Raw genomic sequence first — 18,770 nt, 5'->3', positions numbered from 1 at the left:
AAGATTGATCAGACAAATCCTCAGATCAGGGTTTTGAACTATCAGGGACTGAAATCAGGGATCACATTTGGGAAACCCTAAAAATCCCCAGGGAGTCAATCAAAGGTTTTAATCATCTTCAAATAATCCCTATGACAATATCCAATGAAGATTACATCTCAATTCAAGGTCCACAGTCATCAATTTCATCAGGTCGACAATTAGGGTTTTTGACCTAATTCACTGAACAACTGACTTTTTAATCAGGACATGGTGCCACAACTCAAACCATGGCTCAATATCCTCTAATGCTTCAATATGATCCATTCATACCATTCATTTGGTGAGGGTAGCCTGCTTCATTTGAAATCTCCAGAAACGCGATTCGTCTGAAAAAGTCAACTGTACAAGAACACCTTTGACTGTTGGGGAATTTTGGTCAACCATGACTTTTGAAGTTTTAAATCATCAATATATGATATATGAAGTCATTTGATCAAGAAAAATCAAGAAAATCAATCAAGAATCAAAAAGTCAAAAGTTTGACTTTTCATACTTAGAAAAATTTCTAAGTGTTTTTCATGGTTTTTTCCAAACTTTGAAAGGGAATTTCTCAAAATTTCACCTACAAACTGAAAAAAACTTCCAACATGAAAGTTGTAGATTTTGATCCAATAAACAACTTTGACACATATAAATTTTTTCCAAAAGATCAACCATTTAAGAGATATGGAGCTTCAAAGTTGGTACTTTTTGAAAACTTCACTTAAAATCTCACTTTCTTCAAAGTTCATGGAACTTTTTCACCCATTTCCTTAAGAGACTTGAGGAAGCTTTCAACTAGGCTTTTGAAGTATGTAACATGAGCTTTCCAAAATGTCAAAGAGCATGAAAAAATATGGAGTGTAGCTATGGTTTTGAATTATGCATTTAGTGATCATTTTCACTTGAATTTTCACCATTTTTCACTAAGTTTCAAGACTACATGACCTATAATCCAAGCAATGATGCAAAGAGGCAATAATTGAAGATATTTTCTCTGATTTGAGATCAGAATGGAAGAGGATAAGAAGCTTGAGTTTTAACCATGGTTTGGTCACTTTAACCATTTTGCATTAAATGTAAAAGATTCCTTTTTATCTCTTAAGCCAAATCATCAAACTTTGATCAAGTTGCAAAGCTCTGAGTTCAGACTCTTTGGCCTATAAATAGAGGTCCAAACTCCATTCAAAATCACACCAAAGTCACACAAATTATAGGCTTTCTCTTTCTTTCTTAGAATGCAAGTTTCTTAAGTTTCAAAGAGGTAAAATGCTCAACCTCTAAACCTTTGAATTTCTGACCAAAGTGATGCTTCCCACAAACCACAAACATCATATGGGATGTGTTTGATCCACTCACACACTCCAAAAACATCTCAAACTCAAAATCACTACCTCACTTCTCAAATATGCATAATCTAAGCCTTATCATGCCAAAATCCATTCAAGATCATTTCTGTCCAAAATAACACTTCTAACACCTCACATATATCACATATGAACTATCCAAACACTCACATATGATCTGTAACCTCATAATCTTCAGATTCGATTCACACTCCAAGGTTATGCAGATCGGGTACCACAGCTTAGCACAGATGAATTCATATGGTTCCAAGCATCCAGACACCTTCCATAATCATCATTGAAGCTATTCAGATTGATACAAAGCATCTGTAACATCTCCAGATCAAAATCCAATTCTCAGTTTGGCCGTTTTTGAGGTAAGTGCACTTGAACTTCAAACTCATACTTGCACGCATCATAAATGAAATATGAGCATACCATCTTGTTTCTGCACCTATGAGGATCATTGACCCTCAATCAATTGCATCATAACATGATCATACACGATTTCACATTGAATTTCAGTTCTAGGGTTCTTCGTGTTCATCAGAAAATTGATAGTCTTAGAGTGAAAATAAATGAAATTAAATGCTATCATCATGTTCCTCGTCCAAAACCGAGCAAGATAGACCCTTCACTTGATCAATTTGGTTCAGTTTCAAGAATTTTCAAAATCAAATGGGGATGGTGTTCTTGGCGCCATTTTCTGTTCATAAATTTCAAATATTAGTTTTCAAATATAATTAAACGAAGTTGTTATAATAACAAGCTGCGCGCGCAGCTGGGTTGGCAAGTGTTTTGGCTGGTAAACACAAGGGCGTGGGTTCAACACCTCTAGGGACCAAAACCATTTTTTTACAACTATTTTTCTTTCATTTTTTAACAAACTTCATCTAATTAATTAACCATTCAATTTAACTTATTTTTTCCTCATTTTTTACACACTTATTATTTTATATATGTATTTTATGAATATCAAAAAAAATCACAAAAATATATTTGTTTAATACATTTTTAATTAAGTTTAAAATAACATATTTTTAAGTGTTTTTTAATACTTTTAAATATTGTTTTTCACTTGATCTTTAAACTTAAATCACTTGTAAATATTTTTTGAACAGACCCTAATCATCTAAGTGTTAATTGAGGATGATCTTTTGATTAAATTGACTTCTTTCAAAATTCAAATCGTTTTAAAACGAGCGATCGCGATTCTTTTCAAAAACAATAAACCATTTCTTTTTGAAACTTTTGATTAAATCTTTTAATTGATCAATTGGTTTTCAAAATGATGTAGGGCCTCTCGAATATTAGAGAGTGTAAGTCCCATTTCTTTTCTTTTTGTACAGTTTTCAAAACAATAAACTCTTTCAAAACAATAAAACTTCTTCAAATTAAAACTTTTTCAAACAGTTTTCAAAACGACGAAACCTCGCGTCTGTAAATAAACAATCAACCATGTTTTGTAAATAAAACACGGGCCTCCACGTAGGTATAAGTCCCAAGCCCTTTTGTACATACCCATTCCTGTACATGAAATTAGGTATTTCATTGTACACATTTTTGTACATATCTTGATCTGTTTTTAACTTTGAATAACAAATCAAAAATGAAGGTTTTCTTTAAATCTTCCCAAAAATATATCATGGGCCTCCATGTAGGTATAAGTCCCAAGCCCCTTTGTAAATACCTGTTTACATAGCTTTGAATAAACTCAAGTGGACCTCTCCTCGAGTGTGAGTCCCGAGCCCCTGTGTATACAAATGGATCATGCTTACAGGTATATTTCCTTCATAAACTCCATTATATACACACACTTTGTCATATATATAATTGTTCATGTTTGTTCATATTTGTTCATACTTGTTCATGTTTGTTCATATGTGTGATATGTGTGCTTGTTCAACTTAGTACAACATTAGGTTCCCCATAGCCTCCTATTGGGCTTCGTGCAAAGAATCTCACTAGTTTAGGTTAGGACATAGAGTATGGTTTCCCGGTGAAATCGCTCTAAGAGCTCAGACCAACTATACCATGCCTCCCCTTGGGCTTTGTACAAACGAGTGACCCTCCCATAGCCTCCTCTTGGGCTTACAATGCAAGGACCCTGGATTGTCCCTCCCATAGCCTCCTCTTGGGCTTACAATGCAAGGACCCTCGGATAGCCTCCTCTTGGGCTTCGTACAAGGACCCACGGGCTTCTTATAAGCATCCCCAATATCCAAATCAAATACCCTAGGAGATTAGACATTTTTCATCTCTATGATAGGAGTATCTCTTCTATATCATCACAAACAATTAATTTATCAAACTTTATTGCCACAAGGCTGGCTAATCAATCAAACTTTTTTTGCCACAAGGCTGGCTAATCAATCAAACTTTTTGCCACAAGGCTGGCTAAATCAATCAAACCGTTTTGCCACCATACTGGCTGATTAATCAAAGTTTTTGTCACAAGGCTGACTTCATTGAAACTTTTGCCACGAGGCTGGCTGATTAATCAAAACTTTTTGTCACAAGGCTGACTTCATTGAAAGTTTTTGCCACAAGGCTGGTTAAACAAAAAAACATCTTTATCATTCTAAGCACCCTAAGTGGCATGGCCCCGGGCTTATAATGAAAAGATTTTCAAACAAAAATCAAACAGATGTATGTGATGATATAGATTAGATACATCGAACATTTAGATGACATTTGTCTCTTATCCTTTGCTTCCACTAGCATAAGTGGGAACTACGATTGCTCTGACTTTCTCAACATCCCTTTGAGAATACGTAGGCACAAGGTCGATCCTTGGCGAGCAAAACAAAACAAAAAAAAACATTCAAACCTTAGCACCCGTAGACCCCGAGCTACAGATGCTCTGATTCCCTCTAAGGGATATGTATGCAGAGGATCGCGATGATCTTTGCGAGCATAATCAAACAAACACCTTAGGTCCCACCTCTTTTTCACAAGAACCTCTCAATAACATGGAATGAAAAACAAAGCAAAGAAACCTATAGAGTACTATAGATACGTTGGGTGCTAATACCTTCCCTTCGTATAACCAACCCTCTTACCCAAAGATCTCTCCCCCCACTTTTAGGTTATTGCAGCTTTTTTCCTTTTCCTCTTTTGGAAACAATAAAAAGTTTGGTCGATACAAAAGAAAAATCATTTTTTATGAGCACTCGAGCCCAAAGAAGGCATCAGGTGTCTCATCCCACAAAAAGAGGAACAAAACGGTTTTTCGCCCGCGACACCAGGTCTATTGGAATGATAGGCACATTGCATATTTGGATTGTACTTAGGAGAATAGGTGTTGACGTTCTGAGGAGGATCCCTCACAGCAATCAATCCAGCTTTCAACAGATGTTGCAGCACCTGATTCAGTGGCATGTTGATCTTTGTGAATTATCTTCTTGGCGTATCTTGCCTAGACTGATTATTTTGTCGTTGAGCGGGTGCAGGATTGGAGATCATCACAATCCCCACAGTTTGACGACCTTCAGTTTTACCATGATGCTTTTGGCCATATACAACATTAGCTTCCACATGCTCTCTGATCAATATTAACTAAGTGAATCCAGTTGATGAACTTCCAATTAGATGATTAAAGAATGGCCCTGTCAGAGGGCCCACAAACATGTCAACCAGCTCTCTATCGGACAACGGAGGTCAAACTCTTCCGGCTAGATCTCTCCACTTCTGCGCATATTCCTTGAACCCTTCATTAGAACCCAATGACATACTTTGGAGTTGCATGCGAGTTAGCGCGAGGTCAGCTTTGTATTGATATTGTTTGTAGAAGGCAGCGGCCAGATCTTCCCAAGTGTGGATGTTGGTTCCCTCCAGCTGACAGAACCATTCCAACGGTGTCCCAGATAAGCTTTCTTGGAATAAATGCACCCACAATTTTCTATCAGCAGTATGAGGTTAAATTTTCTGAACGTAAGACCTCAGATGCAGCTAAGGACAAGAAACACCGTCGTGCTTTGCAAACACAGGGACCTTGAACTTGGGAGGAATGACAACCCCAATGATCAAGCCCATGTCTTCAAAATCTAGCCCATGTACCCTTTGATGTTCCATGGCACTCAGACGATCTTCCAGCAGTCTATACTTCTCATCAGCAGGTGGGTATTGTTCATCCATATAGTCTTCTTCCTCTCCATCAAATGCTTGCACGTTATCTTCATCAGCATTATTTTTGTTGTCATTATTGACGCTTCCTTCTGGGAATTCAATCTCTCTGGGTGCCTTAACCGAAACTCTGAACCTTCTTCCCATGTTGAGGACAGCAACTCGTAATTTGGATCTCTTCTTGTCTTTCTTAGTAATGAGTTCCTTGAGCTCTTCTTGCCCCTTGGCTAGACTGATGAACATTTGCTGAAACTGGACGTTCTGAGCTTGAAGGTCTTTGACAGTTTGTTCGAGAGCCACTCTTCTGCTGAAATAAACAGCGAGAGAATGAGAAAACCGGTTTCTGAAATACCTGTTATGTAATGCTATGAATGGTATGCGAGTGCAAATGCAATGTTTTAAAAGAACTAAAGGGATTTTAACACATATTGAAAAAAGAACTGGCATAAATAATCAACTTGTGAGACCATAAGGCCATAATTCATTAGTTACATCAAAATACAAGAGTGCTGAAATGTAAACAAAATCTAAATCCCGAAAAGTTAGTGTTCATGACGATACTTTCTCTTCAAGCTTCTGATTTCTTCCCTATGAGTCTTGATCATTTCATTCCCTTATTGGACAAGTTTAGAAATATATTGTTCCCATGAGTAAATATGATTTGGGGAGAAAAAATCTTCAATCTTTCATTTACGGGAAAAGTAGTCAAGCAAATCTTCACGCTCTTTAACACAACCACCAACACTACTTTTCAGCTTCAACCTCATCCAAACGTCTTTCAAAGTCATCCTTTTCTCTCTTCAAACAGACGACAGTTACAACAAGTTCTTCATTTGGAGAAGGAACGTAAGATTCAAAAACAATAAGAACAACGGGAGGGGGAGTTCTTGGGACCACAGGTGTATCAGATGTGTATGGTATCCCAAATTCAACAACTCGATCATAAATCCATTTGAAATAAGGATCTAAAGGGACGTAGTTCCTCCTTCCCAAATCTCTCATACCAAATTTCTTTACCTGAGACCAAGCTTTAATGAAGAGATATTTTTTCTTGGTTTTGTCTGAATCATAGTCAAAATATTCTGCACTGATATATAAGGAGCGTGACTTGTCTTTTAAAGCGAAACCAAACTGATGTCAAGCTAAGATGGGATTGTAGGTTATTCCCCCACGAATACCAAAAAGAGGTATGTTTGGGAATTCTACATAATGATCGAACAAAAAAGTTCTCTCAAATTCCTTTTGGTACCAAATAACGTCGTCAAAGGAAAGCTTCATGATTCTCTGAGCCCAAGTTAAACCTTCTTCATTTTTTATTACTGATCGGTATAAGTGCGAAATAAATCACTTATACAGAAGAGGAGCGCACCCAAGAACACAACCTTGTCTCTTTGATACTCGGAGATGAATAGAGTGCAACAAGTCACCAAGTAGAGTAGGAACGGGATTCTTGCTGAGGAAGATCTTAATGGTGGCCACATTGACAATTTTAACATAACAGTGAAATAAGACTTGTCCATAAATTAGCAAGGATAAAAAATTCTCCAAAGCATCCATACTTGAGGACTTAGCAAAGATCTCAGCCTTCTTATATGGGAAATCAAGGGGTAACCCAGAATATTCTTTTCTACTAATTCAAACCTTTCCAATCTCAGATCTTGGTAGATGTAAAGCAACATCAATGTCTTCCAACTTAGGATCTTCTTCTTCGCCTGTGTAAGGAATTTGATTAAGTACATGAATCCCCAACAAGTGTGAGAATTCTTCCAAGGATGGTACTAGCTTAAAATCTCTATTAAGTGAAATTGTGGAGAAGAGGATCATAGAACTTGACCATAATATTGAGAAAGGTTTCATCCACCTCAGTTCGGACTAAACTTATCAGCTTGTTGAGAGATTCAATAAATCTGAGAGAACCAGAAATGTTGTCATAGAAAATCTTTATGGTGTAGGCATTTTCTTGAAAATGAGGAAAAAAAGGATTACATACTTTGATTGCCATATTCAAATAACCTACAATAATTATATGGTTAAAATCCCTTAGTTCCTTGAAATAGGTTAGTCATGGTATGCATGGATGTTGAATACTCTTGATGTATGTTGAGTTATAGTTGCTACCCGATACTACACTCAGATAGGTTTCTCGTAAGGTATCATTGCATAGTATGTATGTATCATGTTCGAGGGTACTTTAGATGGGTTGATCATTATGAGTAACCTTTAGAACTCTGTTACTAATTTCATTCCTATCTTTAAAAATACCTTTGGGGAAGGGTAGTTACCTGGTCATACTTCATGCAAGCTATAAACCTAAGGAAGAACCGTGTGAATTGTCTGGACTTGTTTATGATTATTATGTGATGCATCATGCATACATGCATCCATGCATACCATGACTAACCTATTTCCAGGAACTAAGAGATTTTAACCATATACTTTTTGTAGGTTATTTGAATATGGAAATCAAAGTCCGTAATCCTTTTTTCCTCACTTTCAAGAAAGTGCCTACACCATTGATGATTTTATGTGATAACATTTCTGGTTCTTTCAGATTTACTGAATCTCTCAACAAGCTGATAAGTTTAATCCGAACTGAAGTGGATGAAACCCCTCTCAATACTATGGTCTAATTCTATGATCCTTTTCTCCATTACTTCACAAATAGAGATTTTCAACAAGTACCATCCTTGGAAGAATTCTCATACCTGTTGGGGCTTCCTGTACTTAATCAGATTCCCTACACAGGCGAAGAAGAAAATCCTAAGTTGGAAGACATTGTTGTTGCTCTACATCTACCAAGATCTGAGATTGGAAAGGTTTGAATTAGTATAAAAGAATATTATGGGTTACCCCTTGATTTCCTATACAAGAAGACCGAGATCTTTGCTAAGTCCTCATGTATGGATGCTTAGGAGAATTTTTTATCCTTGCTAATTTATGGACAAGTCTTATATCACCGTTATGATAAAATTGTCAATGTGGCCGCCATTAAGATCTTCCTCAACAAGAATCTCGTTCCTACTGTACTTGGTGACTTGCTGCACTCTATTCATCTCCGAGTATCAAAGAGACAAGGTTGTGTTATTGGGTGCTCTCCTCTTCTATATAAGTGGTTTATTTCGCACTTACCCCGATCAATAATAAAAAATGAAGAAGGTTTAACTTGGGCTCAGAGAATCATGAAGCTTTCCTTTGATGACGTTATTTGGTACCAAAAGGAATTTGAGAGAACTTCGATCATTGTGGGGAATTCCCAAACATACCTCTTATTGGTGTTCTTGGGGGGAATAACCTACAATCCCATCTTAGCTCGACATCAGTTTGGTTTCGCTTTAAAAGACAAGTCACGCTCCTTATATATCAGTGCAGAATATTTTGACTATGATTCAGGCAAAACCAAGAAAAAATATCTCTTCGTTAAAGCTTGGTCTCAGGTAAAGAAAGTTGGTATGAGAGATTTGGGAAGGAGGAACTACGTCCCTTTGGATCCTTATTTCAAATGGATTTATGATCGAGTTGTTGAATTTGGGATACCATACACATCTGATACACCTGTGGTCCCAAAAATTCCCCCTCCCGTTGTTCCTATTGTTTTTTAATCTTACATTCCTTCTCCAAATGAAGACCTTGTTGTAACTTTCGTGTGTTTGAAGAGAGAAAGGGATGACTTTGAAAGACGTTTGCATGGGGTTGAATCTAAAAAAGCAGTGTTGGTGGTTGTGCTAAAGATCGCGAAGATTTTCTTGACTACTTTTCCCGTAAATGGAAGATTGAAGATTTTGTCTCCCCAAATCAGATCCACTCATGGGAACAAGAGATTTCCAGACTTGTCCAAGAAGGGAATGAAATGATCAAGACTCATAAGGAAGAAATCAGAAGCTTGAAGAGAAAGCACCATCATAAACACTAACTTTTTGGGATTTAGATTTTGTTTACATTTCAGCACTCTTGTATTTTGATGTAACTAATGAATTATGGCCTTATGGTCTCACAAGTTTGATTATTTATGCCAGTTCTTTTTTTAATATGTGTTAAAATCCCTTTAGTTTTTTGAAAGCATTGCATTTGCACTCGCATACCATTCATAGCATTACATAACAGGTATTTCAAAAACCGGTTTTCTCATTCTCTCGCTGTTTATTTCGGCAGAAGAATGGCTCTCGAACAAACTATCAAAGACCTTCAAGCTCAGAACGTCCAATTTCAGCAAATGTTCATCAATCTAGCCAAAGGGCAAGAAGATCTCAAGGAACTCATCACTAAGAAAGACAAGAAGAGATCCAAAGTACGAGTTGGTGTCCTCAACATGAGAAGAAGGTTCAGAGTTCCGGTTAAGGCGCCCAGAGAGATTGAATTCCCAGAAGGAAGCGTCAACAATGACAACAAAAACAATGCTGATGAAGATAACGTCCACGCATCTGATGGAGAGGAAGAAGACTATATGGATGAATAATACCCACCTGCTGATGAGAAGTATAGGCTGCTGGAAGATCGTTTGAGTACCATGGAACATCAAAGGGTACATGGGCTAGATTTTGAAGACATGGGCTTGATCCTTGGGGTTGTCATTCCTCCCGGGTTCAAGGTCCCTGTGTTTGCAAAGTACGACGACATTCCTTGTCCTAAGTTGCATCTGAGGTCTTACGTTCGGAAAATTCAACCTCATACTACTAATAGAAAATTGTGGGTGCATTTCTTCCAAGAAAGCTTATTAGAGACACAGTTGAAATGGTTCTATCAGCTGGAGGGAACCAACATCCATACTTGGGAAGATCAGACTGATGCCTTTTACACACAATATAAATACAATGTTGACCTCGCGCTAATTTGCATGCAACTCCAAAGTATGTCCTTGGGTTATAATGAAGGGTTCAAATAATATGCACAAAAGTGGAGAGATCTAGCCATAAGAGTCTGACCTTTGTTGTCCGATAAGGAGCTGGTTGACATGTTTATGGGCACTCTGATAGGGCCATTCTTTAATCATCTAATTGGAAGTCCGTCTGCTGGATTAACTGAGTTAATATTGATCGGAGAGTGTGTGGAAGATGGGATCAAAAATGGGAAAATCCAAGTGGTTGCCTCTTCAAGTACTGTCAAGAAGCCGTTCAATGGGAAGAGGGAAACAAATGATGTGTATGGCCAAAAGAATCGTGGTAAAACTGAAGGTCGTGAAATTGTGGGTCTGTGATGATCTCCAATCTTGAACCCTCTCAACAATAAAATAATCAGTCTAGGCAAGATACCCCAAGAAGACAATTCACAAAGATCAACATGCCACTGAATCAGGTGCTACAACATCTGTTGAAAGCTGAACTGATTGTTGTGAGGGATCCTCCTCAGAAATTCAACACCTCTTCTCCTATGTACTATCTAAATGTGCGACGTGCCTATCATTCCAATAGTCTCGGTCCCATTCTATATTATTCTAATAAAGCTATTCCCTGGAATTATGGCAATGATGTTTACATTCGTGGTGTTAAACAATTGTCTTTGAATGACGAAGCTGCTAATCCCAATATTGGCAATATTGTTGGAACTAGTAAGATTACTCGTAGTGGAAGGGTCTTCTCCCCTAAAATCTCTACGAAGATAATTCCTACAACAAGTGGTACCCCTATTGAACCTATTGCTGAGACCCGGGGCAAAGTAAGAACGACTAAACCTGCCCAGACTGAAATACCAAAATAAGTTATTCCAGAAACCTCTAAACTAGAGATGGAGGAGATGTTGAGGAGTATCCGAAAAAGTGACTACAACGTCGTTGAGCAACTAGGGCAGACTTCTTCTAATATATCCATTTTAACCCTGCTGTTATCATCTGAAGTGCATGCTAATGCTTTGATCAAGTTTCTGAAGGCTGCTCATGTACCGCGAGAGACTTCTGCTGATAAGTTCGAAAATTGTGTTGCTAGCCTGAATGCTAACAATGGGCTAGGCTTTTCTGATGCTGACTTGTCTCCCGCAGGGAGAAACCATAACAAGCCTTGCACATCTCTCTTGAATGCAGGGGCACTACCCTGGCTCATGTGTTGATTGATAATGGTTCGTCTCTGAATGTCCTGCCCAAGGTGGCTCTAGATAGACTTGAAGGTGAAGGATTTGTGCTGAAACCAAGTAATATTGTGGTTAAAGCCTTTGACAGTTCTAAGAGGATGGTGCATGGGGAGGTTGATATTCCTATCAAAGTGGGCTCACAAATCTTTGAATCCACTTTCTATGTAATGGACATTCGTCCAACTTATTATTGTCTCCTGGGACGCCTTTGGATCCATGGGGCAGGTGCTGTTACTTCCACTATGCACCAAATGTTGAAGTATCTAATAATGGTAAAAATGTTACAGTTCAATGTGAGGATGAATACATGGTCAGCCATATGAATTCTTCCAGATATGTTGAGATGGATGGTGAATTTGTTGAGACTCACTGTCAGACTTTCGAGAAGGTTCCCCAGACAATTGTTGCTGCTAAGACTATCATTCCTGCTGCTATCCGTCCCGAAGTCACTAGAGTTCCATTAAAAAATGTCTTCTTTAAAGGATGCCAAGGCTACTGTTGAAGAAGGTGGGTGTACTATTTGGGGTCATCTTCCTGACATTTCCTACAAGTCTGACAAATTTGGTTTGAGTTTCACTACAGGAACTCAAAAGACTGCTCATCCTCGTGCTGGAGGACTAAAGTCCAACTTTATTAGTAAGGAAGTCAATGTTGTTGAAGATGTTAATGCATGGTGATGGACAAATGGATTTTTCCTACTATCGATGATGGACTCAACAACTGGATGGTTAAATAGTTTATACCAATCTCCTTTAGTCAGGAGTAATTGCTTTCTTTTGTTTTATTTCAATTCACTTTGGTTATTGTTACGACCGACTTTAAATTTTAAGTTTATTAACCTAAATTACAGAGTCGCCACCTATATTTATTCTATCTTAAGGATAAGTGCAAATATGGGATAAAAGCTAATTAAAAGAAATTTATAGGTAAGTCGAGAAATTAGGATTAAGGGAAGGTTTTAGACACCCTTAATCCTTCCTCAAGGTTTACAAAGTATCTTGTGCATATTTAGGGTAAATAGTTTATGGTTTTAAAAAAAGTAGTAGAACACAGGGTAAAGAATAAAATCTTAAACCCACAGACAAATTAAGTTTTAGAAAAATGCATTCTTATTGGAAGATCAGATTCAATGCAGTTCGAAGATTTGTTGGTGTTTTTTATGGGATTATATGTATTTATTTATATTTGAATTGTTGTGATAGTTTTAGAAAAATATAGCAGTTTGTAGTTAAAATAAATCAACATATAATCTCTATTTTATATTTTTGTATTAAATAATTAATAAGTGCGTTAAATTTTAAATTAGATAGTTCAAGTGTTTTTTCAAAAATTTTGAATTATGAATAAAGTAATCTTGTAAAAAATTAAGTTATAAATAATTATATCTCTAAATGTTTTAAATTAATTTATGCATTTTTAGCGACATGTATTCGATTATCACTTAAAGGCGTTAATCGATTGCGTATGATTTTTTAGGGGGTTTGAATATTTGACCGATGCGACATAGAGAGTCGACCAGTTCGAAGACGGGATAAAATAAATACTCACCCATCACTTATTTGTTAAAGGGAAAATTAGAATGAATATGTATAGATCAACTGATTTAATTAATCTAAGAATAACTAACCTAATAAAATATTTTTTTTATACTTTTGAATTAAGTTTGTTAATGTAAAATAAAGTTTAATTAAAAAGGAGATATTTTTGTATTTTTTTGAATAATTAAATAAAGTGCATATTTTTTATTTTAAATAAACATAGATAACCTAATAACTAAATGAAAGTAAATATTTTTATATTTTTTGTGTTTTTGACGAAACAGCAAAAACTAAAAATTAAACTTTAAATTTAAAAAAAAAAAACAAACTATAGGTATAATAGAAATATGGAGTATAAATCTAGAGTAGAAACAATCACAATGGCCCAAAGCCCAAACAAGCCAACCTAGTTTGTAACTAATGTTAATAAATAAATACATCAATAAATTAATTAAAAAAAGGTACCGATTGCAAATAGGGCGGCGCTTCACACTCTGCAACCACACATTTTCTAATCTTCTTCTCTGAGAATAACTCAAAATTATGAAGACCATAACCAAACAAAAACTAACACATGGCAATATAATATTAAAATAAAATAATAATACCCAAAGAAATAAAAATTATAAGTTCCATTTTCACCATACTATTGTTTCACCAAACTCTCTATTTCTCTACTGTAACATAAAACCACTTTCTCTTTCATGAATAATCATAATATGACCACATGACCACATGATATCTATGAAAGCAACAAATGCAAGAGGTAATAAAAAATGGAAAATTTAAAAAGAAGGTAAAGTGATACCGGGCGGACGAATTGATGATGGGGGTGTGGTCGATGGCTCGAGGTGGTCGTGCTACGTGATGACGAGTCCGTACGGTTTCCGGAGGAGTGGTGATTCTGGTGCGGTGGCTTCCGATTTTGAATCTTCTTCTTTTCACTTTTTCCTGAAAAAAAACAAAATGAGAAAGGTGATGGATATTTTTATTTTCACGTCAACAGTGATGGCTCTTTTTGTGGTGCCATAAAAGTGGTGATTGTTGGCTCTTCTATTTTTCCTGTCAAAGAAATTCAAAACAATAGACAATACATGATAAACCAATGTGACTTTGTTAGATTTTGTAAAAAAAAACTTGTATATGGATGGGGTTTGTATGTACAGCCGTGTATGAATGTGTGTGAAAAAGTTGGTCCCTAATTCTTTTCGGTTTTTATTTTTTTTATATGAAATTTCCCTTTTTATTTATTAATGAAAACTTTCGGTTACAAACTTAATAAAATTGTCCAATTTTGGAATGATTATTTTTGGAAAGTTTTGAATTTTGAATATTTGGGACTTGATGAAAAGGCTGTGATTCAATTCTTGTTTTTGGAAAGTTTTGAATTTTGAATATTTGGGACTTGATGAAAAGGCTGTGATTCAATTCTTGTCTATGTTTGACACCATTTGGAATAAATTAAACCTCAATTTTTTTTATAGATTTTTTTTTTTTTGCTTTATACCACCGGTTTAGTCCGGTTCGGGGGCGAGTTCTGGCATCAAGTGGTTTCATCCCCTTCCCGATCGCAGTTGCGGGGATCGAACCGTGGTTCTCCCTACCAAGTCTAGCGTCAATCACCACTGGACCAACTAACGATTGGTTTTTTTTATTTTATAGATTTTGATTTGTTTTGTTAATGCACTCACGTATGATATAATGATGATGGATAGTAATAATAATAATTATGGAATGGTAGTTATAATGGAATGTTACTCTTTTCTATCTTTGACACCATTTGGAATAAATGAGGAATAAATTGTAAAACTCAAACCTGATTTTTTTTTATTTTATATATTTTGATTTGTTTTCTTAAATCTTAATGCACTCACGTATGATATAATGGAATGATAATAATAATAATAATAATAATAATAATAATAATAATAATAATAATAATAATAATATAATAATAATAATAATAATAATAATAATAATAATAATAATAATAATAATAATAATAATAATAATAACATAATAGTAAACTAAAAATAAGTAAAAATTATTTTGGTTATAAAAAGAGAATAAAGTGAAAAAAAAAGTTAGAAAGAAATGGTGGAAAAAGATTACAAAGAAAATAATTTACAAAAAATGATAATCGTGAGATTTAAACTCGGAACCTAATACCTGTAAGTCTTACCTCTTTACCAATTGTGTTGACTCATTTATTTGTTAAAAGAAGTTGTTTGAGAGTATATGCATGTCGAACAAGTATTTGTTATTTAAAAATACAAATAATTTAAAGTAGACTATTGTATATTTTTAAAATAAGCAAATTTTAATTAATGTTAAAATGTTAGTAAAATTGAATAAAATTTATAAGACCAAAGTTAAAAATAATTTAAATGTTAGAAATAAGACGAACAAATTTGGGGTATGACCGTTATGTAATTTTAAATAATAAAACTTTAAAACCTTGTCTTTTACTCGGAACACAACGGTTCGTTTGTTAGGGTTGTCATTTCACCGCATGTTTTATTCAATAAATCGTTGAACCTTTTGCATTCAAACTTTGCGCTCTTTATCTTTCTTTTACTTTTTCCACTTTCAAATAGTTATGTGTTCTTACACACACCCACATAACAAATTGCAGATCCACATCCACTCTAGATCCCATTGATAACAATTCTATCATTACCCATTATGACTATGAAAATCCGATCTACCAAGCTGAGGATGAAGGTGAGGAAGACTGTGAAGTACCCGGAGAACTTTCCAGACTATTACAACAAGAGGAAAAAACCATACAGCCGCACGAAGAGCCAGTTGAGGTCGTGAATCGAGGTACTGAAGAGGATATAAAAGAAGTCAAGATAGGCGTGAACTTTGAAGAAAGCGTCAAAAGAAGGTTAATTTAGATGTTACATGACTACGTCGAAATCTTTGCTTGGTCCTACGAAGATATGTCAGGGTTGGATACTGATATTGTGGTGCATCGTCTACCAATGCAAGAAGGTTGTCCTCCTATAAAGCAAAAGGTTCGTCGTATGCGTCTCAAGATGTCAGAAAAGATCAAAGCTGAGGTTATGAAGTAGTTCAATGCTGGTTTTCTAGCTGTTACGTCATATCCTCAGTGGGTTGCGAATGTAGTGCCAGTGCCTAAGAAGGATGGTAAAGTACGTATGTGTGTGGATTATACGGATCTGAATAGGGCAAGCCCCAAAGATGACTTTTCGCTTCCGCATATTGATGTTCTAGTTGATAACACCGCTCATCATAAGATATTCTCGTTCATGGATGGTTTCTCCGGATACAACCAGATCAAGATGGCGCCAAAAGATATGGAGAAGACTATTTTCGTCACGCAGTGGGGAACCTTCTGCTACAAAGTTATGCCTTCTGGGTTGAAGAACGTTGGTGCAACTTATCAACGTGCTATGGTAGTTTTGTTCCATGATATGATCCATCACGAGATAGAAGTCTATGTGGATGACATGATAGCCATATCTCAGACTGAAAAAGAACATCTTTATCATTTGCACAAACTGTTTGAAAGATTGAAGAAGTACAAGTTAAGACTGAACCCCAATAAGTGCACCTTTGGGGTAAGATCTAGCAAACTCTTAGGATTCGTTGTCAGTGGAAAAGGTATTGAAGTTGATCCTGCAAAGGTTAAAGATATTCAAGAGATGCCTGCTCCATGTACTGAGAAAGAAGTCAGAGGCTTTCTAGGATGTTTAAATTACATTGCAAGATTTATTTCCCATATAATTGCTACTTGTGAGCCAGTCTTTAAGTTGCTAAAGAAAGATCAAGTAGTAAAGTGGAACGATGACTGTCAGATAGATTTTGATAAGATCAAGGAATATTTACAAGAAACTCTAATTCTGATGCCACCAGTTGAAGGAAGACCTCTAATCATGTACCTAACGGTGCTAGAGAACTCAATGGGGTGTATGGTGGGGCAACATGATGAGTCTGGTCGAAAAGAGCATGCAATATACTACCTTAACAAAAAGTTTACGGACTGTGAAACAAGATACTCACTGCTCGAGAAAACTTGTTGCGCTTTGTGTTGAATGCAGTATAGGGCAACCAATGAAAAAAGATTTGGAAATATTGATCCGGGAATTATCATCCTCAGAGATGGAGAGATGCCATTCAACAGTTTCTACGGTTTTGAGCTCGGGATTGAATGAGCAAAAAGTAAACAAAGATATAGACAGGAAAAGAATAAACACATTCTTAGAAGAGAAATAACTTATCAGGAATGTAAATATATTCACTCTTCACAAACATACACTTACCAACCCTTTATACTCAACCTACAATACTCATATATGTCATCACGTATCTCTCACATAAGCGTCCATCTCTGGAGCACAAACGAGATCATCTCACAACTAAGGTTATCTCTAACGCAAAGTCGCGAGAACATCCGTATTCTCGCGTCGGCGATCTCTCGCGCGCCGCTCAAACACGAAAGCATTAAGAACAGATACAAACAGTGAATGCTAGCTCTAAATCTATCTCTAGAGTTCAGAACCAACAGATTACCATCCTAGATAAGGATTCAAGAAGTTTATCTCTAAAGCAACCCAAGTCCCCAGCATAGAGCGAAAATCCAGGATAACATCAACACAGATTCGTAAAGCAAGTTAAATATAACATTATAATCGGTAAATATACATAAGATTCAAGTAAATATACAAACAAACCCAACCAAAGAGAAATACACAAAGAAGAAGAGAAATGAACCGAAAATCTCCCGGTTTGTCAGCTCCGTTCGACGCTCAATCCACCCCTGATCATCCTTATGCAACCTCCGAAGTTGTTTTCTAAGCCAATTCTACCCTAAGAATGAAGTTGATGGTGATGGGACTCAAAAATATCCAAACCATAACCTAAAAATGTGATTTTTGCCCCTTTTAACGAGCTGCTGTCTTAGCAGGTCCGCTTAGCGGACCCCCTCCGCTCAGCGGACTCAAAATTGCATCCAGACTCTGATTTGCTCCGCTGGAGCTCCGCTCAGCGGACTGACAGCAAAAGTGAAATCTTGTTTTTGCCATAAGTTGAGAACCGTAACTCCGAATTGCGTTCGGTTCGAAGCGTTGGAAAGCTTATTCAATGATCTATCCAATAATGAATGAATGGAAACAAAAATGATAATTTTTATCATCCTTATTTTGAGCCTTATTCTTTGATGAATTGATAGAATTTGCATTCTTGAAGCTTAGCCTTTGGTCTTTATTACTCAATGCTCCAAAGATGCATGAATACCTATAAAATGAATGGAAAACTATTAATTGGTATAAAAATGAATCAAAAACACAAGTATGCACATATTTACACAAAAGTTATGATTTTATTACAAAAATCATAAGAATAGAATCGATAAGTGCCACAAATATATACTCAAAATATCGACATTTTGGCACTTATCAAACTCTCCCCAACTTGAAACTTTGTTTGTCCTCAAACAATGTCAAATAAATCAAAGAATCAAAAGTAATAAACCAAAGAATTGTGAATCAACAAGTTTTGAAAACCAAAAACAAATGTATGGCTCAATACAAAAACCTATAAACAAAGTAAATACTTACCACTATACAACAACAACAACATGTAAACGAAACGAATCCTAAACACAAAAAGCATACAAATGCTCACATCATGAATCACACCTAGCAAAAATTCATCA

This window comes from Vicia villosa, linkage group LG3 (genome assembly GCF_029867415.1).
Source record: "Vicia villosa cultivar HV-30 ecotype Madison, WI linkage group LG3, Vvil1.0, whole genome shotgun sequence".
NCBI lineage: Eukaryota > Viridiplantae > Streptophyta > Magnoliopsida > Fabales > Fabaceae > Vicia > Vicia villosa.
Note: the sequence above shows the minus strand (reverse complement) of the source record.